Genomic DNA, 22,791 nt, shown 5'->3' on the forward strand with positions numbered 1-22,791 from the left:
AAACTCCTAATTTATCCCTTCCCACCACCTTCCCCCCTGGGTAACCATAAGTTTGTTTTCTATGTCTGTGAGTTTGTTTCTGTTTTGTAAATAAGTTCATTTTATTTTAGATTCCACATATAAGTGGTATCATACAGTATTTTTCTCTCTGGCTTACTTCACTTAGAATGACAATCTCCAGGTCCAGCCATGTTGCTACAAATGGCATTATTTTATTCTGTTTAATGGCTGAGTAGCATTCCAATGTGTGTGTGTGTGTGTGTGTGTGTGTGTGTGTGTGTACCATAACTTTTTTATCCAGTCATCTGTCAATGGACATTTAGGTTGTTTCCATGTCTTGGCTATTGTAAATAGTGCTGCTATGATCATTGGGGTACATGTATCATTTCAAATTAGAGTTCCCTCTGGATATATGACCAGGAGTGGGATTGCTAATAGATCCCAGTTCTCAATTTATCACTACACTCTGCCTTCCCGGGTGGATAGAAGGAAAGTGAGGCATTTCCATTTAGACATAGTATTTTTTAAGCATAAGTGGGCATTTGATTGAAGATGTTCAATAGGCTACAGGAAATGTGAAACTAGGTTTAGGGAAAAAATTAGGCTGGAGGATAGATTTGGCAGTCATTTGCTGAGAGGTACAAGTTAAAGTCATGAGCTTGCCCCTGGAGACTCTGAGGTCTACCAAGTCAATTTTGCTGTGCAGATATCTTTAGGCACCTCAAACATCAGAAATTGGAAGAAAAACTGATTAACCCATAGGCTCGTCTTACTGGTTTGACTGGCCCACTAGCTCCCTGTATGACTTTGGGCAAGTCACTTAACCACTCTGAACCTCTGGTAAATGAAATCTCTTCCGTTCTGAAATTCCAGGCAAACAAAGTCCTAGACTAAAGCAGTTGCAGGGGGAGAGGAAAAGAAGATGACTACAAGAGTTACTGCAGGGACAACTGACTGGATGCCAAAAGATGCAAGAAAAGGAGAGACAGAGATGGAGGTAACTTTTCTAACCTAGAATTTAGGAGAATCGGTACCATTAACCAAGACAGAGAAGGAGGTGTTGCCAAAGAGTTTGGGAGAGATAATGGGCTTCGTTGTGAATGTGAAGAATTTGAGGTGTTGTCCACATGGTATTTTGTTGGGCATTGATAAGTAAATCGTTGGACTAGACATTTATTTATATAGACACTGAACATAGATTTGAAGGTAAGAGAGCAGAGCCAGATGATTCATCAGATAACCCTTGAGATCTCTTCTGTCTCTGTGCCTCCCTGACCACCATCTCCATAGCAACGTGACTCACTGGTGGTGTTGGATTACCTCCCAGTGGATCAGCTGGTTTTCATGCTGCTGACAAAGGGCAGAGCACCCTCAGTATTTTCTGAATGAGCAGCAATGTGGCACTGGGGAGTTTAGGTAGTTTCTCCCACCCCTGTTCAGTGCTCCTTCCCTTTCTTTTTATACTCCTTTCTAATAAGCCCCACCTTGAACTTTTCCACATCTTGAAATTCCTTCCCTTAATTTTTCTCCCATTAGTCACTGCTCCTTCAGTGGGCAGCTCTTCACTATTTCATTCATCTTTTTCCCTATAGCCTCCAGTTTCATTCATACCCTTTCTCAGCCCCCATGGAAAGCTTCCTGCCTCCTTAATTACTGACCATCAGTAATTCTACCCTTCAATCTCTTGCATCCTTATTTTCATTATCAATAGCCAGTTTACCCCAGGCCTTGAATTAAGTGTTCTGTATGCATTAGCTCATTTAATTGTTACCATAATCCTGTGTGGTAGGTACAGGGATGGAACCAAGGTTTGGAATAACTGCATTACTGGCCTGAGTCCCACAGTGAATGGGGGGAGCAAGGAGTGGAACCCAGACTGTTCGATGCCACAGCCCACACTCTACTCACTCTACGTGTCACTGCTTTCTCTGGTCAGATAAGTGGTTTTGTGATTCTTACCTTTGACCTACTTTGTCCTACTTTTCTGAAGTGTTCTCAGCATTTTCATTAATGAATACAACAATTAGTTAAGCAACTAACCCTTAGATACAGTTTTACAGGAAGCCCTTTTAGTTGTACATTATCACTCCCAAATCAACCAAACCCACACATCATATACACAAGGCATTCATCTACATTTAAAAATTCATTTCATTCCTGCTTATCTCAATTTAATGAAGCTAACAAGGAAGAGTTTACATATTAGGGGAGGAAAGCATTACAAGAATATGAGGCATAGACCCAATTTTGGTTAAAAAAAAAACACCCACTTGCATGAGATACAGATGTACAAGATACAAAGTAACTAAATAAAAGTAAACAACAGTGAATGATTACATATTCTAAAGAAAAACAAAAGCAGTAAACACCACAGGAATCCATGGAAGAGGAAAACTTTAAGGTTGAGTGGAATTAGGTGCCTGGAGGACAGATATCAGTGTGAAGACACAAATCAGTGTCTTCATCACTGACCATTATTTAGCAAGCACCACATGGGTTGGATATTAAATTAAAGTTATTGGGATAAAGAGATGTATAAGCTACTGTCTTTCTCTCAAATAGTTGGATTATGGAAAGGCCCAATTTAGAGATAGTGAAATAAGTAGCAATACGAAGAGGCACATAATACATGGATCAAGAGTTGCAGTAATTCTGAAAATGAAAGGAACTTATCCTAGCAACAGAGATAAGCACAGGGACAGAGAGTGAGCCATTAGGCACGGAGCAAAGGGCTCACTTGTTGTAATGATAGTTCTCTGTAAGTCAGGCAGTGAATACAATTGATACAAGGAGTGTAGAGGCAACTGGAGGAAACAGAAATGTGATTTGTGAGGGCAGGATATGAAGAGGGGCTACTTTTCCTAGTCAGCAGCATCAGAGAAGGCTTCCTGGTGGAGGAAAGTAGGTCACATGGGCCATAATGGTCAAGCAGCATTGGCAGGACCCTTCTGAGCAAAAGCACAGGTTAGAAGGTGCACTTGGAGTGTAGGGAGAAAGAACAGAACCTACAGGTCATTCACTATTGCTGTGAGAGCATGTGGAATGACCTCGAAGACACAGGTGGAGGCTGAATTGGAAGGGTCCAGGTGGCCACATTAGGGAGCCTGGACTTGATGTTGAACCACTGAAGGAAGTATGTCAAGCATCCTTCAGGTTGAGGGGCTGTAGGAATTCCATTTAGGTTGGGCCCAGCTTTCAACGAGCTTCATATGCCAAACTGAGAGTCTTTCCTCCATGTGAGTTTTCTATGATCACCATTCTTGTAGTTGAGAGAATAAACTGGGCACTAGACATTCCAAGAAAACAGCCCAACTCAAAGTAGAGCTGCTGAAAATTTATCAGCACCTAAAAGAACAGGATGACACAGTATTTCAAAGGGCTGTGTATGAAAGGTGGGCGTTCTCTGGAGTCTAATTTCAAAGCCCAGAGTGTCTCCTCCTCTGTATCTCCCACTTATCACTAACTCAAAACAGGTCCAGAGAACACTCTTCACTTCCTCTTTTTCTCTATCATCAACCTTTCAGTTCGCCTTGAGTCTTTTTCTTTTTCCCACTTATGATGACCGCTTGGTCCTAATGTGGAGAATGCACAGCTGAATGCCATTTTCATCCACTGAGTGTCTGCCATGTCCCAGGCATTGCTTTGGGCACTTTAAAGCATGATCGCGTTGACTCCTCATATCGACAGTCAAAGGTGAGTGCCGGTTCACAGATGGAGAGTCCAAGGCACAGACAGGATCAATAACTCTCCCTGGTTCACACAACTAGTGATGGACAGTGGTAGGAGTCACACAGGTTTTTCAAGTACAAATTCAAACACACCCTTCTCCATTTCAAACCCTTGGTTTGATGTCTCAGTGCTGTTATGATTAAAACCAAGTATCTTCGGCATGACATACAAAGACTAGCATGGTGATTCCCTGCCCTGTCTCTCTCTCACCTTACAAACAAACTCAGACAGCTGGCGTCCAGGGCTGGAGGTCCTGGACACTTTAGTATACAGTCTCCAGGTTTCCAAGCAGCTATTTAAGTTCCTTTATATACTGCAATTATAAATTGTACTCCAGCAGTTTCCGATATAAGTTAACAGTCTTTCTCACCAAGAAGATGATCAACAAACAAAGAGCCTTTCAAAGGATGGTTGAGTCTGGGCTGGGTTCCTCATCTCTTGGTTTATTCGAGGTCTTCAGTGTGTCCCACCCTCCTCAGAGACTATCCTGTGCTATGGCACAAGGCTGCTTCCCTGTATAGGGGCCCTCACTCTCTACTGTCAGGAAGTCTATGGTTTTTCCTCCTGTTGAACTTGGCTGTATCACTAAGTGGCTCTGGGATTTCGTGTTGTCAAGTCTCCTTTCTAGGTTTCCTCCTCTAGGCATAACACTGCAGCCAGACTGTTGTCTCCAAAGTGTTGCTCCCTTCAAAAAGTTTAGAATTCCTTAAGGGCTTTACCCAGTATTAGAAAAGAGAACTCACAAGTTTATTAACTAGGACCCCATATTGCTATTGTCCGTTATAATTATTTAAACTTTCTATCTTTAGGACATTTATTGTTACTTCTTGTAAATGATAACTGTGGAGAAGGTCACAAGTTATTTAATGCCTTTAAATGTCATCCAAAGGTACTTTCCAGCTGAAAAATTCCATGATTTTACATTTGTATCAATTTCATGTCAGGCAGGATCAGAGGCTTGGTCAATATTATTTTTTCCACAGTGAAACTGTGTAAGGCAGGAGATCTTCCTTAAGCCAAAAAATGTGTATCCTTCACAATGGAAGAATAAATGAAATTATTACTTGTGAATCTGCTAAGGGTTCTTTCTTGATAAAAATATTAACCTCTTCTACTCTTTAGCAAGAACTTAATACACATATATAGGTGTTAGATTAAAATGTTTGTGAATTTTTGTGTCTTACAGTGATTTTCTATGAATTTATTTTCCATCTCCCAACTGGATCGTCTCCAAATGTTCTCGATGTTATATTTTCATGTATTCATCATCATTGAGATCTTTGGCTCCTTCATTTACTGTGCTCAGCCTCACCAATATTTCCATATGTCCTAGATCACTTTTTTTCTACAAAGAAAGTTCCCTCAGATATTTCAGTATTTGAAAGTGGTTGACACCAATAAAGAATTTACTCTCTGTTTACTTAAATATAAGGATCTACCCAAATTAAGACCTTCCATTTTTTATCTACTTATTTCTAACAAAAATCCAATTATACTTAAGTTGTGATAACTGCAACATATTATATCTAAGTAGTCACTATTAAATTGTTTCTAAATACTAACAGTAAAAACTATAGTCCAGGTAAATTTTGGAACACCCAAGTAATCCAAAGGGGAATGAATTTTAAAAAAAATAGAGGGCACAGTGCTGCACATTTCAGTCTCCAGCTTCAGCAGGGAACTGCTCACAAGTTACCTTTTCCAATTTTGCTATTAACACAGGTTAATGTAAAACTACCTGCTGTGGGTGAAACACTCAGCCTCTGCAAACGGTCTCATTCTGAAACCATAGGTGTCATGGAAATTGCGTTTCCCTGTATAGCTCATTGAAATGGAGATGGGATAGAATGGAGGAAAGGAATCTGCTTTCTAATGAGGCAAAATGAGATTCATTTGAACTGGGGCATGGACTGAAATGAAGGGAAAATCCAATCAGTGCCCTGTTTTTACATCCTTACAAGGTCTTTAAGCAGCTGAGCAGAGCAAAAGTACACCCATACTCAGAATGTCCCAAGTAGCACAGGAAATTATATTTAATATCTTGTAATAAACTATAATGGAAAAGAATTGAAAAAAAGAATATAGTCATGTACATATATATGTGTAACCAAATCACTTTGTTGTACACCTGAACCTAACACAATATTGTAAAATCAACTATACTTTAAAAAATGTCCCAAGTAGGATGCAAAATTCATAAGGAAATATTTTCAACATTTGTGAAATGGCCATATTGCTTATATTATACAATGTAAAGGGGAAAATGACTAACCTCAGAAGCAAATTTCCGTATTTTTCATCACCTGAGTTTTTTTTTTTATATAAACATAAGAAACCACTCCAACTGTTATAGAGAACATTTTGCAACCTTCACTATTGCGTAGGACTCGGGTGACAGCAAGAACAGAGGTATTAAAGCAAGCACACACACCAACGACAAATGAAAACCACAGTAAAAACTTTATAACATATTAATCAGTGAAAAATGTATATCCTAAAAAATTGTGATATACTATGTAGCTATACTATATTCCAGTTCTACCATTTAAGTCCTTTTAAGACTTCGTGTCTATAATACAACCTAGTAGAGAAATGGTAGAAGAATGAAATTTTACACAATGGATCATGTGAAACAGAAACTTACGAAACCACATTTTCTAAATTCTTAATTTACATAGAATTATTTTTATTTTTGTCTTTTTAATTCTCCTGTATTTTACAATGAGAGCATTTTTAGGTTAGTGGTTCCCAGACTTAACTATCTCAGGACAAACTTCCCAGAGCGGTTGAGAGCTAACACAGAGTTGCCAAACTGCTCATTTTGCCAACAACAACAGTAACAAAAAGCTACCATTTCCATCATTTCAGAAAGGAAAGGAAATTTCAACACCAAAAATGTAGGAAATTCGTAATTTCAGAACAAAAGAAAGCTCTTCCCAGGAAACACTGTTTGTTAACCAGAGATTATTTTAAAGGATATATTTATAGTTTTATATAAATACAGAAATATTTACAACATTAACATTTATTTTATAATACAATGTATGTTAAGTGTCCTTGGTATAAGTTTTCTTTTAATATGGTAGCACTATATGTATCTGATACATTTGTATTTGATTTTGCTCATGAGGAAGAGCTGTAATGTACAACTTGTTTTGGTGTATCATTTTTATCACTACCACTGTCAAAAATTCCATTTCACTTTGATATGAGCAAAAATGAAATCAACAGTCTTAAAACTATTTCAATTAGTTTGAAATAGTCCAGGCAAACCAAGATGCTAAGGAACAACAGCTCCCACGTTCCTAAGCCCTTTCTTTCACCTTGCCCACAATGGGCAGGTAGGAAGACTAGTTGAGTGCCTGGGCCATAGGAAGTAAGCCAAGAGCACTCCCCAGTCGCTGCTCCTACTCTTCAGACAAAACTGTTACAGCCCTCCCTACCTTACAGAGGGAAGCTAGACATTTCTACACTTGGGGTTCTAAAGGCAAGTAAAAACTCTGTGCCTGACCAGTGTTGGGTACCACTGCTGTGGGTTATTTAGTCTTTGAATCTCTGAATGTCACGTGGTCCAAAGCAGCCTGAGGGTAAGTGTGGTTGTAGGTTGAGTTCACATCCACCATAAAGCACCTTTCCATTTGTAAGCTAAGCAATGGAGAAAAAGCACTGGTTTTAGGGATAGAAATGCTAGCCTCAACGCTCTGTTAAACATTTACTTGATTTCTTGATATTTTCTCATGCTTAGACTGGTGTTATAGTATTTGGGCAAGAAGACCATACAGGTAAAGACCACACATCCTATCAAGGGTACATACTATCAACATAACTTTATCCCTGTAAACATCAACCTTAATCATCTGGCTGAGGTTGTGTTTGTTATTTTCCCTGTTGCAAGATGATTGTCCCACAGCCCCTCCTTTCCACAATGTGCTGTTTGGGAGGAAGTCACCACGTGCAGCCCACACTTACGTGTACCACCTTCTACAGGGTGGAGTACCTACAGAAATTATTTGGATTTCTGGATAGGAGATTCATTTATTCTCTTCCATTTATTTATTTATTCAACTATTTATATCAGTATGTTGTCACTATTTTTTTAATTTAATTTTAATTTTTTTTGGAGAGGAGGTAATTAGGTTTATTTACTTATTTATTTTTAAGGTACTGGGGATTGAACCCAGGACCTTGTGCATGCTAGACATGCACCCTCCCCCTGAGCTATATGCTCCCCCAGTTGTCACTATTTTTTATTTTAGCTGTTTTAATACGTGTATTAGATAAGTGATGGTCTTAATTTACATTTCCCTTACTGGCTTACAATGTTGAACATATTTTCAAATGCGTATTTACCATCCATATATCCTCTCTGGTAAAAAATCATTTTTTTTTTTGCGAATTTTCAAGTTGGAATTTTTTTAATATTGAGCTTGAGAGTTACATATATATTCTAAATATTAGTCCTTTGTTAGATTATGTGATTTGCAAGCATTTCTCCCAGGCTTTAATTTGTCTTTTCATCCTCAACATGGCCTTTTGCAGAGCAAAACGTTTAAATTCTGATGAAGTCTGGTTTTTCTATTTCTTCTTTTATGGATTGTGCTTTTGGTAATGTATTGAAGAACTCTTCATCAAGTCCTATGTCCCAAAGACTCTCTTCTATGTCATCTTCTAAAGGTTTCACAGGCTTACATTTTACATTTAAATCCATGGTCCATTTTGAGTTAATTTTTGTATAAGGTATGAGGTTTAGGTGAAGGTTTACTTTTGACCATGAATGGCCAATGAGCCAAGACTATTTTTAAGGGATGAATGTGATGAATGTCGATGAATATGAACTCTGTGATGGATGAGGAAGAAAATGGAGATGAGGGGAAGCTTATGGATAATTCTTTCTAAATGGTAGATTTTACTGCTAAGGTAAAATAAGTGTAGCTACAAAGCAAGTCAGCTGATTACTAAAAAGGAGGTAGTGGTTGGAGATTACAGAAAGGAAGCAGTTCCCGGTGATGTGAATAAAAGGTTCAGGGGATGCCAAGAGGGTGGGTAGCTGAGCTGAGTGGAGGGGGATGAGGGAGTTAACGACCTGGGTATAGAGAAAGTCACCTGTGAGAGCTGAGGTCACAGGAAGACAGTGGGAGTGGGTGGAGAGGAAGTGCATAGGTCAGGGGCTCAAGTAAATTCCTTTCAATGAACAGTAATAAGAATAAGTCAAGGAAATGACAGGTCCAAGGTGGGAGGAAGGGGCAAGAGAGAGCAGTTTCAGGAAGGAGGGAGAGAAATGCTTTGCAGTCACCAATAAGGAGCCAGGGGGATGCTTTTTCTACTTCTCAAACTTAAGGTACAAGTGGACATGAGAAAGAAAAAAGAAAATAAATGACACAGAAAACTATGCTATCCCTCCAAGAGGCCGCAGGGGAAGAAATGTCTTCAGGAGACTTCTGGGTCTCTGTTAAGGCAAGCAGGGTAAGGAAATACTTGGAGAAAATGTTGCATTAGCTGATCACAGAGTGATGGGCAGGAGGGCAGCTGCAGAATCCTAGAAGTGCTGGGAGTGGGGAGAACTTGGAATCCAATCAGAGAGCAAAGCCCGAGGGATGGACAGGCTTGGACATCATGCAATTCTGAGGGACCCAATGGTGTTGGACTGAACCTGGAAGTTAAGAGAAGTAGTTCTGAGGGATCCTTAGAGAAGACGAGGATGAGCAAATGTTCACATCACCAAATGAGGTAACTCTGTGAAAGCACTTTGTTTACAAAACAAAAGCTTAAAAAAAAAAGCTGAGAAATATTAGATACATAGTCAGGAGGCAAAAAATATTACAGAAAGCAAGTTAATATGTCTGATCCTCACTGTCTAGAAGTTACTCATTTAGAACACAGGACAGTATGTTAGAGTATCTATTGGCCTAGATATAATGATTCCTTAGTTAGCCATAAAAATAGATATATGAACACACACCCACACTCACAAACACAATTTAGCCCAAAATGGTAAGGTCAGCAGCTATAAAACAAAATTACAGATGGTGTTTTAAGGCCTGGATTGGTTCAACCCATCTTCTCACTGGTTCCTGCCTCTTTCTTCTTTGTTCCAATTGCATTTTTCATCATGTTTTGACAGGTGAGGTTGTCCATGCAAAGAGATCCAACAAAAATATAGGAATGCCACCTTTGCCTCCTTATCTAGGACAGAGTAACCCTCCCTTTCCTCCTTGCAACAAAGCAGGCAAAATACATACTCTTCCCCTCGCCCCTTCACTGAGCAGAGGGAGGAATGTCGGTGGCACCATTGTTTCGCTTGCAGGGAGGGAATTTGTAGGCAGTCAATAGGTCAAATAGGTCAACTGGCCTCTCTGCTCATGATCATCCCTCCACCCAAACCCCTGCACGGTTCAGTCTTAGAATCCCTCAGACTTCAGCCAGCACAAACTTGCCACAGCAAGAGGGATGGTGATTGTGTTTGCACCTGCAACTGGTTTAAGCACAGGCTTTGTTTGATCTTTAAAAAAAAAAAGAAGCTTTATTATTACATTATAGCTAAAAGAATTTAGCCTTTAACCTACAATTTGCCTGTTCTCAGTAATATAAACCTTTTTTTTTTTCCTTTCAGATAAGAGGGGAGGCCTGATGGAATTTTCTTCTTTCCCCTGGGGGTGAGGGAATTAACTCACAACTCTTTTGGACTCTGGTTTATACTAAAATAATAGAAAGGGGTCTTTGGTAACAGGGAAGAGGGAAAGAGAATCTCCTGGTATAAAAATGCAGAGAAATGCATGGTTAGAAGTGATTAATATCTGTGAGAGAAAGATGTTCCTCCTGTAGCTGCTCCACCTGAGGCCGCACCAGGTAAGCCATTTTCTTTTATGACCCTCCAGTGGGCAGAATGGAAGAGACTTGAACCCTCCCTCCACTGCCCAGCTCTACTGTGAGTTTGAGAGGTAGGTCTCCAGAGGGCCTGCTGAGAAGGAGAGGGCCAGCAGAGAACAAAAGGAGGCAGAAGAGATACAAAGGTCCCTGTTGCCCACTGAAAAGGATTCTTATGGATTGATTTCCTTCAATGGAAAAAGCCCAAGAATGGCTTGCATCATCCTCTGAACCCTATGTACATGTCTGCCTACTCATCCAATAGCAGGGTTTTTTTTTCCCCCCAAGCAAGGACCTCTGTGTTAGTGTTCTGTGCTGTGTATCAAATTAACACAAACTTAGTGACTTAAAACAACACACATTTATTATTTCATAGTTCCTGTGAGTCAGGAGTCTGGACACAGCTGAGCTGGGTCCTCTGCTCAGGATCTCATGAGGCTGCAGTCAAGATATTGGCCAAGGCTGAGTTCTCATCAGAGGCTTGCCTGAAAACAGATCTGCTTCCAAATTCCCTCAGGCTGTTGAGTTTATCTCCTTGCTACTGTAGGATTCATGGCAATTTGCTTCTTCAAAGTCAGCAAGAGGGAGAGTAAGAGACCTTGGTGTGAGTCTACTGGGAAGATGGACTTAATAACCCAACACAGTCACGAGTGACACTCCATCCTCTTTGCCATGGTCCATTGGTTAGAAGCAAGTCTCAGGTCCTACCTACACTCAAGGGGGAGGGATTATATGAACAGCAGGAGGCAGAAATCATGGGAGCCATGATAAAGCCTCTCTGTTCTGGGAACTAACTTCCTAGCCCTAAAAATTTACAGGTATGCCTAAGGAGTTATAGAAGCAAATATTTGTATGAGAACCATAAAATGAAGGAGGATGTTTTGTATTTACACACACACTCACACACCCTAACCTAAAAATAAAGTTAGGAATTTTTCTTAGTGGTTGATGGCATGTGACTTTGCAGTCATACAGCATGGATTTGAATCTCTGATCTATGGTATAGTGGTTGCTTAATCTTACTAACCCTCAGTTCTCATCTTTAATATGAGAATAAGGGTACCCACCTTTGGGGTTATTGTGAGAATTAAATTGGTGAGGTAAATAAAACACTTAGCATAATGGAAGTGCTCAATAAGTCATCACCGTCATATCTAGGTAAGAGGCTTGTGTACCGGACCCAAGGATTTTTCAATGTGTTCTAAATGCAGAGAACTTAATCCCCAAGGCAGGGGGAGTTCCCCTCTGAGGCCTCAGAGGGTTGGGCACCAGTTTGCCTCCATGCTTCCCACAAAGCTGTGGCTGTCCTCCAACCTTCTGGTTGGCTCAGCCAGGGGTCTCTAATCTACCTTCTCCCGCATCTTCACCAATGGAACAAGTAAGCCTTTGCAATGCTGGATTCAGGGTCCCTACAGAACTCCAAACTTCCCAGCTGGAATGCCTCAGGGAGGGCTTCCTTAGTCCAGATGCCCCCACCCACCCTGTTCCTAGGAAGAAACTCTGCGGTTATAATTGACCACAAACTTCCTATCTGCTGTCTGTTTGGTTCTCAGAACCTGTTTTCTGAGATGGATCCACTCAGTGACTCACTCCCTGAATACTCACTCAACACTCAACATCTACCACGTGCCAGGCACTGGGCTCGTTTGGAGAGAGAGCAGTAATGAATACAGAATCCTTCCCTCAAGCAGGCCATCGACAAATGCAGAGGCCAACACAAGCCAGCAGAGCAAAACTGACCCTTGTCTTTGGACAGGCGCATTCCTGACACCTTACACAAATCCCTCAGTCTGTGAATATAAACGTTCAGACAGGCCCCTCGCTCTCTCCCACATCCCCGTTCCATCGAGACTCACACTCCCTGCGCAGTCTCACAGCACTTTTGCGTTTCCAGCTTTCACTACAGTTTGATGTCTCACTTGGTAAGCAATTTTTGTGCTAGCTGGAATCTTTACTAAAACAATTTCACAAATCACGTTTTCCTTTCTCCACAGAGTGTGTGTAGTGGACTAGTTCCTTCATCGGTATTGGGCATTGCCCAGGTGAATGTTCCACTTTCCACTTATTCCAAATTTCAGACGATTTTCTAAGAACCATCACCATCTTAGAGCTCATTACTTTTCCTTTATTCGTATCACTGGCACCCGCTGATATCCTTTTAAAAACTTTGTTTTCACAAAGAAATGAAGTGTTTATTATTTCAGAAGAGCTGTTCTACACACATCAGCAAGTAGAGAAGACAGAGCCATGCCGAGTTGTGCATGCTCTGTTGTGACCAGCGCGCTTCAGGAAACTGAAGTTCAGAGATTTTAGGCCATCTACCCAAGGTCATACAGCTAGTAAATATAGCGCAAGATTCAATCCCCAGTAGCCTAATGCAGCGTTGTCACCCAAGCATGAAGAGGGGTGTGTGGATCTGAGAACAAAGTTAACCAACTTATACTTTGTCCAAGCTTAGTCCTGGCTCCAAAGCCAAGGGGACAAGGCAAGATCAGTAGCCACAAAGTCCAATGGTTAGCCAGTCACCGTACTTTTGGGGTATCCACCACAGCCCAGCTCTGGATATGGGTAAATAAAAGATAACAATGGGCCTCTGTGCAGGGAGCTAATGCGGAAAAATCAAGAATAAAAGAGAGACAAAGGATAACCTAGCTAAGAAGGACTAGGGAACAGAGACAACTCTCAGATAACTGTTTGGATTGAGGAATAAGAGCCTTTCATCTGAGCAAAGCTTGTAATTCTGACTGTGAGTCTAGGGTCTCTAACAATGACAGGGACTGATGGCTGTGAAGGGCACGAATCAAAGACATAGTAGACTTATGTTTACTCTAGGGAAGGACTGCTGACCCTGCACAGGCCTTTGAAGCCGCCCTTGCTCCCACAGATCATAATGCACTATGAAGTAACGTCTTCAGAGAATAGGGGGGAAGTTGAAACATACACTCTAAGCCAGTTATTTCGCCAAGGCACTTCGAAGAAACATTTCCTCTGATCATTTTGACTTCTCATTAATAATAAATGTGGATATATTACTCACAGAAATTACTTGGAGATCTTGAGCAGATCGAGGCTTCAGTCTGACCCATCATCGGCACAATGGGGAGGATACAGTAGGGAAACACACACTGGCTCTTAAAGCTTCCACCTAGAAGTGACTCATGTCCCTCCTACTCACATTTCATTGGCCAGAGCAAGCCACATGGCCCGCCTAACTTCCAGGGCCATATGCTGGTATGGGGGGATAGATACTGACAAAACCTGGTGCCAGCACTGATGGCTACCACAAAGGCCAAGGGAAAGTAGGAATTTTTAGGAAGTCAAATGAAGGAGTATGGTCAAGAGAATAAGGCACTTAGGAGCTTTGTTATTACATTTTCATAGTAATTTCTCAGATGGAATAATCCCATAAAGACCTTCAACATGAACATCACAATTGTTTGAAGAACAGGTGTCCCAATCTGGGAAAATCATCAAGGAAAAAACTCAAAATTGTGAAATTTATGTAACTGGGATAAGGGCAATTTTCTCAAGTGGAAGAGGAGGAAACACCATTCGTCTGCTGTCTGGATCACTGATGAGAATGCTAAGAAAACTGTAGGACTCTGCAAAGGAAGACTACCAAAACTCAGATGGCACCATTAACCTTTTATCCCTCGAACTTGCCTATCACCTTGCTATATCTTCAAGCAATTTCAAAGCATTTTACTATATAATCATATCTAGAACTTCAAATCACCTGACAATGACCATTTATGTTTGTTCACTTATTACTTTATTCAACAAACAGTTATTGTCAGGGCCTATGACATGCAGTAGACTTCCCTAGACACGAGGGGTACAAAGATAAGACATGGTCTTTACCCTTGGGGCACTGATTAATAAATGCAATGGAGGATAAAGACCAAGGATTAGAAAATTATAGAGTTGTGTATCCAGGTATACATATATGTACCACATATGGGAGAGCTGTTAGGACTAACATTTATTAAGACCACCACCTGCCTTGGAATGGAGCAGTGAACCTATATGATCCACCCCATACGTAGGGCCATGTCTTAGAACTGTGCAAAGGTGTATACTGCACAACTCCAGGGTTCACCATTCCCATGTATGCTTCTTAGATTTGGATGGATGCCAGTTAGGTGTCTTGAACAGGGGTGCCTCTGTTTCCTCCAAAGTCATCACTGGGACTAACAGCAGGATGGCCAGCATCTAACCAACATTTAGCATTCTGCAATATCTTCATTATATTCATATATACTTATTCTAATTTTTATTAGTTTTGATGTAATGGTAATCTCTAACTAACTGAACCAATTTTTTCAATAATCATCGATTATACAGCTAGTCCAAGACTGTTTTAGCTACACTGGAAGTCCTCGTGGCTAAAACCATAAGCCACTATCGTTGACCTCAAAAAACTTTTAAACTAACCAGAGAAGAAATAAAAAACACATAAATCAATTAGAGATTAGTCATTTCTAACCTGTGTAACACTGAGTCTAAGAACAATCTGGGTTGTGAAAACCAAGAGATCAACCTTAGATGGGATTTCATCTTAAGCTTGAAGGATATAGAATATTTAGATAGACTGGAGGGAGGAGACTCATGAGAACACATGACTCTCAGTCTTTGTCCCTTCCTTCCAGGGAAACACACCTCAAAACTCACATCTTACTCATGGACATTAGCAGCTGCCCCTGTATTATAGCAGAGAGGGCAATACAGCTGAAAAAGGGTAGTGAACTCTGCTCCTTATCCCCCTCCCCAACCTGCTTCTTCCAACACATCACTTACCCTGTGTCATTCCCCTGGATTCCTTTTGGACAGAGCAATTCCTTCTACTGTTATCTTGTAGTGCATAAGAAGACAGGGAGGCTACTACACTGATTCTCAAAGTGGGTACCCGATCATCAACATGAGTATTATCTGTGAACTTGTTAGAAATGCAAATCTTTGGGCCCCACCCCAGAGCCAGTGAAACTCTGAAGGTGGAACCCAGCAATCTACGGCTTAATGAGCCCTCCAGGTGATTCTCATGTACACCAGTGTTTGAGAACCAGTGGGCTCATCAGACATCCTGAGTTCAAATTCTAGCTCTTTTGGCACTCACAGGTTCCATGGCTAAACCCAGTGGTTAATTTGGCTAAATCTCAAAAGAGTATACCCGTAGTGCTCACACTCATGGGGACATTGTGGAGAATAAATGCTATGAACATGGGTGTTCAAATACCTCTTTATGTTTCTTCTTACAGTTCTTGTGGGTATATACCCAGAAGTGGAACTGCTGGTGGTCTAATAATCTTAACAGTTCCTCATATTTATTAGAGAAGCCTTTCTCTCCTGGCTCCTCTGTCAAGCTGCTATGTCTGTGGCTACCAGTGAGCAGACACCATCCTCTTTCTGTATCTAGGACAATGGTGTAGGATTGCCTTGCAGTCTTTAAAAATCTGAAACTGGGTGGGTAAGAGCAAGTATTCCACTAAAACACATCTCCTCCTACCCTAAACTCCATTTCACCATAGTGAAGTGCTTTTCTGCCCTATCTACAGATACAATGGACTCAGAAAACTTTATTTTTTTCCATCCCACTGCTGATAAGGTCCAGAGAATAAAGAGGGATTATAGGGTCAACTGTCTGCTATGATAACTTATTTTTCCTCCAGTTGTTTCCAACTAAACATACAGTATCATTAGCTTTGACTGTGGTCATCACTTTGGCTTCAGGCTTAATCTATTTTGACTAGGAATATTGTCCTCGGAAACACTACAATTTCCTGAAGAGACTGCAAATCAGTAGTCTTGCCTGAAATCATACGTGGCCATTATCTTTCCTCTGCTTAAAGATGTACAAACATCTCTGGGGCCCTGTCCCTGAGTTGGGGTCTCCCCTTCATTACCCCCCTGCACTCTGTCTGTCCCTGTCCCTCCTGGACCCTCTTGGAGTCCCATCCCTGAGGTGGGTGTCTCCCTTTGATTACCCCCTGCACTAAGTCCCTGCACCTCCTGTACACTCTGTGGAGTCCTGTCCCTGAGTTGGGGTCTCCCTTTCATTGCCCCCCTGCACTCTGTCTGTCCCTGTCCCTTCTGGACACTCTGTGGGGTCCCTGAGGTGGGGTCTCCCCTTCATTGCCCCCCTGAACTCTGTCTGTCCCTGTCCCTCCTGGAACCTTTGTCGGGTCCCATTCCTGAGGTGGGGTCTGGTGTGTTCTGACCCAGGTTCCAGGCCTCAGAGACCCCAAAGAATGTCCAGGATGGACAGGGACATACACTGCAGGGCGGAAATGAAAGGGAGACCCCCACCTAAGGGACGGGACCCCACAGAGGTTCCAGGAGGACAGGGACAGACAGAGTGCAGGGGGCAATGATGTCGAGAACCACCTCAGGGTCGGGACCCCACAGATGGTCCTGGAGGACAGGGACAGACAGAGTGCAGGGTGGCAATGAAGGGGAGACCCCTCCTCAGGGACACCACAGAGAGTCTAGGAGGGACAGGGACAGACATAGTGCAGGGGGGAAATGTAGGGGAGACCCCACCTCAGGGACAGGACCCCACAGAGGGTCCAGGAGCACCTGAGCCAGCACGGGGGAAGGCAAGCTGCCCAGGGGTCGTGCTGCCCACCCAGCACAAGGATGAGGGAGCCCTGGCAGGGGCTCGCCCTCTCCAACAGAGCTGGTGCATCAGAGGCCAACTGAGCTGAGCTGGGCTGCCAGGCCTTCAGGGAGCGTGTCCTGATCAGTGGGCAGAAACCTGCCCCGGGCTGCACTGGGCTAGTTGTGCCAGAGACACAGGGCTGGCCTGGGTTCCCAAGAGCTTGGAGCTGGCAGTACAGGGGCTGCACACCAGCTCCACTGGCTACAGGAGGGGCAATGGGAGCCAGGGCGCAGGTCAGGACTAGGAGCTGGGAGCAGGTGGGTGCAGAGACGCAGACCAGCACCCGGAGGGAACTAAGGAACAGGGGAGACTTCTGGGGGCTCAGGGAGCAAAGAAGAGGCTTAAGGTACCCAAGGGCCAGGAGCTCTGCTGGGAGGGGACCAGGGTGGGACAGAGACTCTGCCAGGGGACAGCTGCCCAGAAAGGGAGGGGCACCTAGCAGCTCCAGGGAGAAGGGCCCAGGAGCAGAGCGGAACGAGGGGGGTGACCTGCGGCAGGTCAGAAGGCACGGGCTGCTAAGGGCCAGCACCCCAGGGACAAGGCTCAGGGAGGCCACAGGTGAGCAGGCGACTGAAGACCAGGAAGGCAGGGGGCTTCTCAGGAACATGGAGAAAGCAAGTAGAGCATGTGCGGGTGAGCAGGGGCCGGGAGGGCAGGGCGGCCGCTCCAGCATCTCCAGGAAGCAGGTAGGGCTTGTGCAGGTGGACAAGGGGCTGGGAGGGCAAGCAGCTGACCCAGGAAATCCAAAGAGCAAAGCCAGTCCTGGGAAAGAAATTCCCGCACTGGATCTGAACTAGGCTGAGGGCTCTGGGGCTGGCCAGAGGGGCTGTGGCTCCAGGGGTCAAGGGTCAGAGAGGGTGTAGGTGAGCAGGGGGCTGCACCAGGAGGGCAGGGGGCTGCCGCAGGGGGTCAGAGAAAGCACATAGACCTTGTGGAGGTGAGCAGGGGGCTGCCGCAGGAGCCCAGGGACATGGCAGAGAGTTTGAGCTAAGGTCTGAGTAGCTGAGCAGGCCCAGCTGAGGGCTCCTGGGACAGCAGAACCCTTGAGCCCCTGAGGGGCTGGCCGGATGGCGTCCTGGGGTGGAGAGAGGGACTTCTGTGGGAATGAAGGAGAGGGGTCACCCCTGAGGGGACCCAATGGGCCCCAGTTCTTGGGCTCAAGGGCCCGTGGCGGGCTGGGAAAGGAGGGGTTGACGTGCCATAGCCTGGTGGGGTGAAACAGACCCTGGACCCTGCAGAGGGAAGGAAAGCGTGGGGCCCGTTCAGGGCCTGAGCTGGGCTACCAGCCGGAGCAGAGCAGATGGGTCAGGGTGAGAGGAGACAGGCCCAGCCAGCGATGTGCCCGGGCTGCTGGCACCGAACAGGCGAGGAAGGTGGGGGCAGTGTGGGGCCCCAAACTGTGCTGAGGGATGAGCTGGACTGAGGAAGGACAAGGGCAGAAGGAAAGCAGGGACCTGAGAGCCACGAGCTGGGGTGGGGTCAGAGGCCCTGGTGGGAGGGGGAAGTGAGCCGAGGGGCTGCAGCTGGAGGTCCAGAAGAGGGACCGGAGCTCCCCAAGGCACAGACTCGCAGCCGGGCTGAGGCCACAGGGATTAAAGGGGGGGGCCAAGGAGGAGGCCTGCAGGGACAGAGTCTGGGGGGGCCAGGGCCCAGGTGCTCTGGCTGCAGAGCTGACCCAGAAGACACGGGCCCGGAGGGCAAACAGCAGGCCAGGCAAGGGGCCACGAGCAGGCTTCTGGGTGGTGGAGGCCCACCACGCAAAGGACAGACCCGCTCACCCATGGCAGGGCCGGGCTGGGGCAGCAGGACGGTGAGCTCAGGGGACCAGCGGACGCTGGCAGGGAGCAGGCAGCACTGGTCAGGACTCAGACACAGGGCTCAGTCAGGCCAGGCACTTGCAGGAGGTTAGGGACCTGGGGGGCTGTCACCCAGGTGATCACCCAGCTCTGACCCACAGCTGCAGAGGCACGAGGCCCAAGGTGGTGAGGGCCCTGCCGGCCAGCTGGTTTGCAGACATTCTGGAAGCACGTGGGTGCTGGGCTCAGGGGTGCCCAGACCTGGGCACGTGACACCCTGCCCGGACCCTCCCAGGGGTGAAGCCCCGATGGTCACACGGCCTGCTTTCTTGCAGGCCTCCAGCAAGGCCACTTCGGTTTATCCTCCGACTGCTGGATGTGGGGACACGCCTGGCTCCACGGTGCCCTTCGGCTGCCTGGTCTGGGGCTACATCCCTGAGCTGGTGACGGTGACCTGGAACTCGGGCGCCCTGTCCAGCGGCATCCACACTTCCCGTCCATTCTCATGTCCTCGGGGCTCTACTCCCTCAGCAGCTTGGCGACGATGCCCGCCAGCAGCTCGGCCGGCAAGACCTTCATCTGCAACGTAGCCCACCCGGCCAGCAGCACCAAGGCGGACAAGCGTGTAGGCAAGAGGACAGGCCTCAGGGAGGGCGTCCACTCCCAGACAGGACTGAGGTCAGCCCTCCTCCCGGCTCGAACCACATGCCAGGATGGCGACCTCTGCCCAGGGTATCAGAGGAGATGCGGTCTCCTCACCTGAAGGCCTCCCAGGCTATGTGAGGGGTCCTCTGGGTATTTCCACCAGGTTCAAGGTGGTCACAGGCTGGACAACTCTAACCCACAGAACTGGTGCCGATCTGCACCTTCCACAACCTGTCCCTGACCTAAACTCCACCCAGGGCCATCTCCCGCCCACAGTAACCCCCCATCTGCTCTCTCTGCAGCGCTCCACAGCAAAGACCACAGCTCCCAGTGTCCCAAATGCCCAGGTAAGGGAGCCAGGCTACACCCTCCATCGCAAGGAAGTGACCAGACACCAGGCCCCGCCTGATGAGGGCAACATGTGCCCTACAGGAGGCCCGTCCAGGTGCTGACCCACATCTTGTTTCCCCCACCAGCCCCTGAGCTCCTTGGAGGGCCCACAGTCTTCATCTTCCCCCCGAAACCCAAGGACGTCCTCTCCAGCACCCGAACACCTGAGGTCACGTGCCTTCTGGTGGACGTGGGTAAGGAAGACCCTGAGATCGAGTTCAGCTGGTCCGTGGATGACACAGAGGTACACACGGCTGAGACAAAGCCAAAGGAGGAACAGTTCAACAGCATGTACCGCGTGGTCAGCGTCCTGCCCATCCAGCACCAGGACTGGCTGACGGGGAAGGAGTTCAATTGCAAGGTCAACAACAAAGCTCTCCTGGCCCCCATCGAGAGGACCATCTCCAAGGCCAAAGGTGGGATGGACAACGGGCACGGGAGGGTCCTTTGGGGCTGCTCAGAGTGACCGTCATGCTCGCAGACACACCTGTCCCCACAGGGCAGGCCCGGGAGCCGCAGGTGTACACCCTGGCCCCACACCAGGAAGACCTGGCCAAGGACACTGTGAGCGTAACCTGCCTGATCAAAGGCTTCTACCCACCTGACATCAACGCTGAGTGGCAGAGGAACGGGCGGCCGGAGGCAGAGGGCGCCTACGCCACCACGCTGCCCCAGCCGGACAACGCCGGGACCTGCTTCCTCCACAGCAAGCTCTCGGTGGGAAAGAACACGTGGCAGCGGGGAGAAGTCTTCACCTGTGTGGCGATGCACGAGGCTCTACACAATCACTCCACCCAGAAATCCATCTCCCAGTCTCCGGGTAAATGAGCCTCACCCCGGCACCCAAGCGATCCCCCATCCCCGAGGCTCTCAGGGTCCCACGTGGATGCCTGAGCCCCACCCCTGTGTACATACCTCCGGGGCCAGCATGAAATAAAACACCCAGTACCTCCCTGGGGCCCTGCAACACTGTCATGGTTCTTTCCGTGCAGAGCTCCGGCGCCCGCCGGGCCTGCGGGAGGCGGGGGCAGGCCAGGCTCTGAGGACAAACTTGGTGCCAACGGAGGCAGGCAGCAGCCCAAGGCCAGAGAGGGGGCTCTGCTAGAGGCAGCCGCTCCCCAGGGTCCAGGGTCCGGCCAGCACCTACTCAGGCTGGAGTGCGTAGAGGGGACTGGTAGAGCCTCCCAGGGACCCTCACGGAAATGAGTGCACGGTTCTTCCCACCTCTGTCCAAGCCCAACTGTGGGACAGTGGCAGGTCCTTGTCCCCGCAGTTCCCATCCCCGGGGCCTCGAGGGTCCACGTGCTGACACCCTGTCAACATGGGAGCCACGCCTGGCCGGCGATGGGGGCACAGGCCTCCTGCTCCCAGGACACACGGAGATCAGGCCCCACCTTCCCGCAGGCGAGGTGCTCGGGGCCAGACCTGTAACCTCGAGGGGACACTCACCCAGGCCCACAGGAAACAAGCCCTCTCATGGAGCACACCAGCCTGCACACCCCTCATCCACCTGCAAATTCACGCACACGCATGTGCCTGTGCAACTGCACACAAGGGCACAACCACACAAGTGCACACAAGCCAGCCTTGCTCACTGGGTCCTCAACGGGGTACCCGCCCGGGGCCAGACCAGAGCCTGGAACTGGGTCTCATGAACCCTCTGTGGACACCAGCTTGGTCCCCACTCGTCAAAGCCCCAGCAGCACTGACCACATTCTGACCACACTGGCCAGCTCAGACCCCCTCCCCTCCTCCCCCCAGGACACCCACACCCCCTGCTCAACAGACAGAGACCCAACACCCCACTGGTCCCTAGCACGCCCACCCCACCCCTCGGGCACACAGGGACACCCCAAGGTTGCCTCCGCCCTTCCCTGCAGTAGGGCCCACCACAGACCTGCTCTGCAGACCCCTGCCGTCTAGGCCTGGCCTCCGGTGGGAGGGAAGGCAGGGGTCAGGGACACCCTCTCCCCAGAGGACCCCATGAAAGGCACCGCAGAGTAGAGGACGAGGGACATCCACTGGCCAGGCCGAGATCTGGGCCCAAGGAGTCCGGCCACGACTGAGGCCCAAGCTGGAGGAATGGGGGACATGAGGTAGGTGCCCAGGGATTGACCTCAGGGAACCATTGATCCAGCCCCCCAAGGTGATCCTAGTGCCCCACCCGCCCTGTCACAGAGGGACCCACCCCCAGGTGCCACTGACCCTGCCCTTCCTGTATATGACTGGCCCCAGTCTTCCAATAGCATAATCCACTGGTTTGGTCCATTTGTTTTCTTCATTAATAAAATTATAAGCATGTGAAATAAACCCTGCCAGCTAAAATGAGGCCCTCTTTTAAAATCTACCTTTTACCAATTTCTGTTGATACCGTCATGTGGGGAAAGGTTCATAAAGAAGTTAAAAGGTACAAGTTTTTGAAAGTTAGATTTATTCAATTTCAAAGGTTATAAGCTACAATTGCCCTTTAAGAAAATAAGCTTTGTTTAATATTTAGAATTTTTTATAAGAGTTAGTTATGGGAGAAATAGAATTCAGGTTATAAATATTTTTCAGCTTCTTCTAATACTATAAACTATATATAATATGTTAGAAGCTAAGAATTAGTTGTAACCCAAATATATACATATATATATATGTGTGTGTGTGTGTGTGTATATATATATATATATATATATATATATATTTCATATTTTTTGGAGCTGGGAGTTA

The 22,791-nt window shown here is 46.4% G+C and overlaps 1 long non-coding RNA gene and 1 pseudogene across 1 annotated transcript; one reads left to right on the top strand and one right to left on the bottom strand.

Annotated features, from left to right (window-relative positions):
* Nucleotides 1–1,255: 1,255 nt before the first annotated feature.
* On the bottom strand, nt 1,256–16,716 carry LOC116662608. Its single transcript, XR_004318588.1, has 3 exons — nt 16,584–16,716; nt 11,249–11,256; nt 1,256–1,267 (listed from the first exon to the last, which is right to left on the bottom strand). It is a non-coding gene; the product is annotated as an uncharacterized LOC116662608 (long non-coding RNA).
* A 2,543-nt stretch (nt 16,717–19,259) lies between these two features.
* LOC116662607 lies at nt 19,260–21,726 on the top strand (annotated as a pseudogene).
* Nucleotides 21,727–22,791: the final 1,065 nt, after the last annotated feature.

This window comes from Camelus ferus, unplaced genomic scaffold (genome assembly GCF_009834535.1).
Source record: "Camelus ferus isolate YT-003-E unplaced genomic scaffold, BCGSAC_Cfer_1.0 contig716, whole genome shotgun sequence".
NCBI lineage: Eukaryota > Metazoa > Chordata > Mammalia > Artiodactyla > Camelidae > Camelus > Camelus ferus.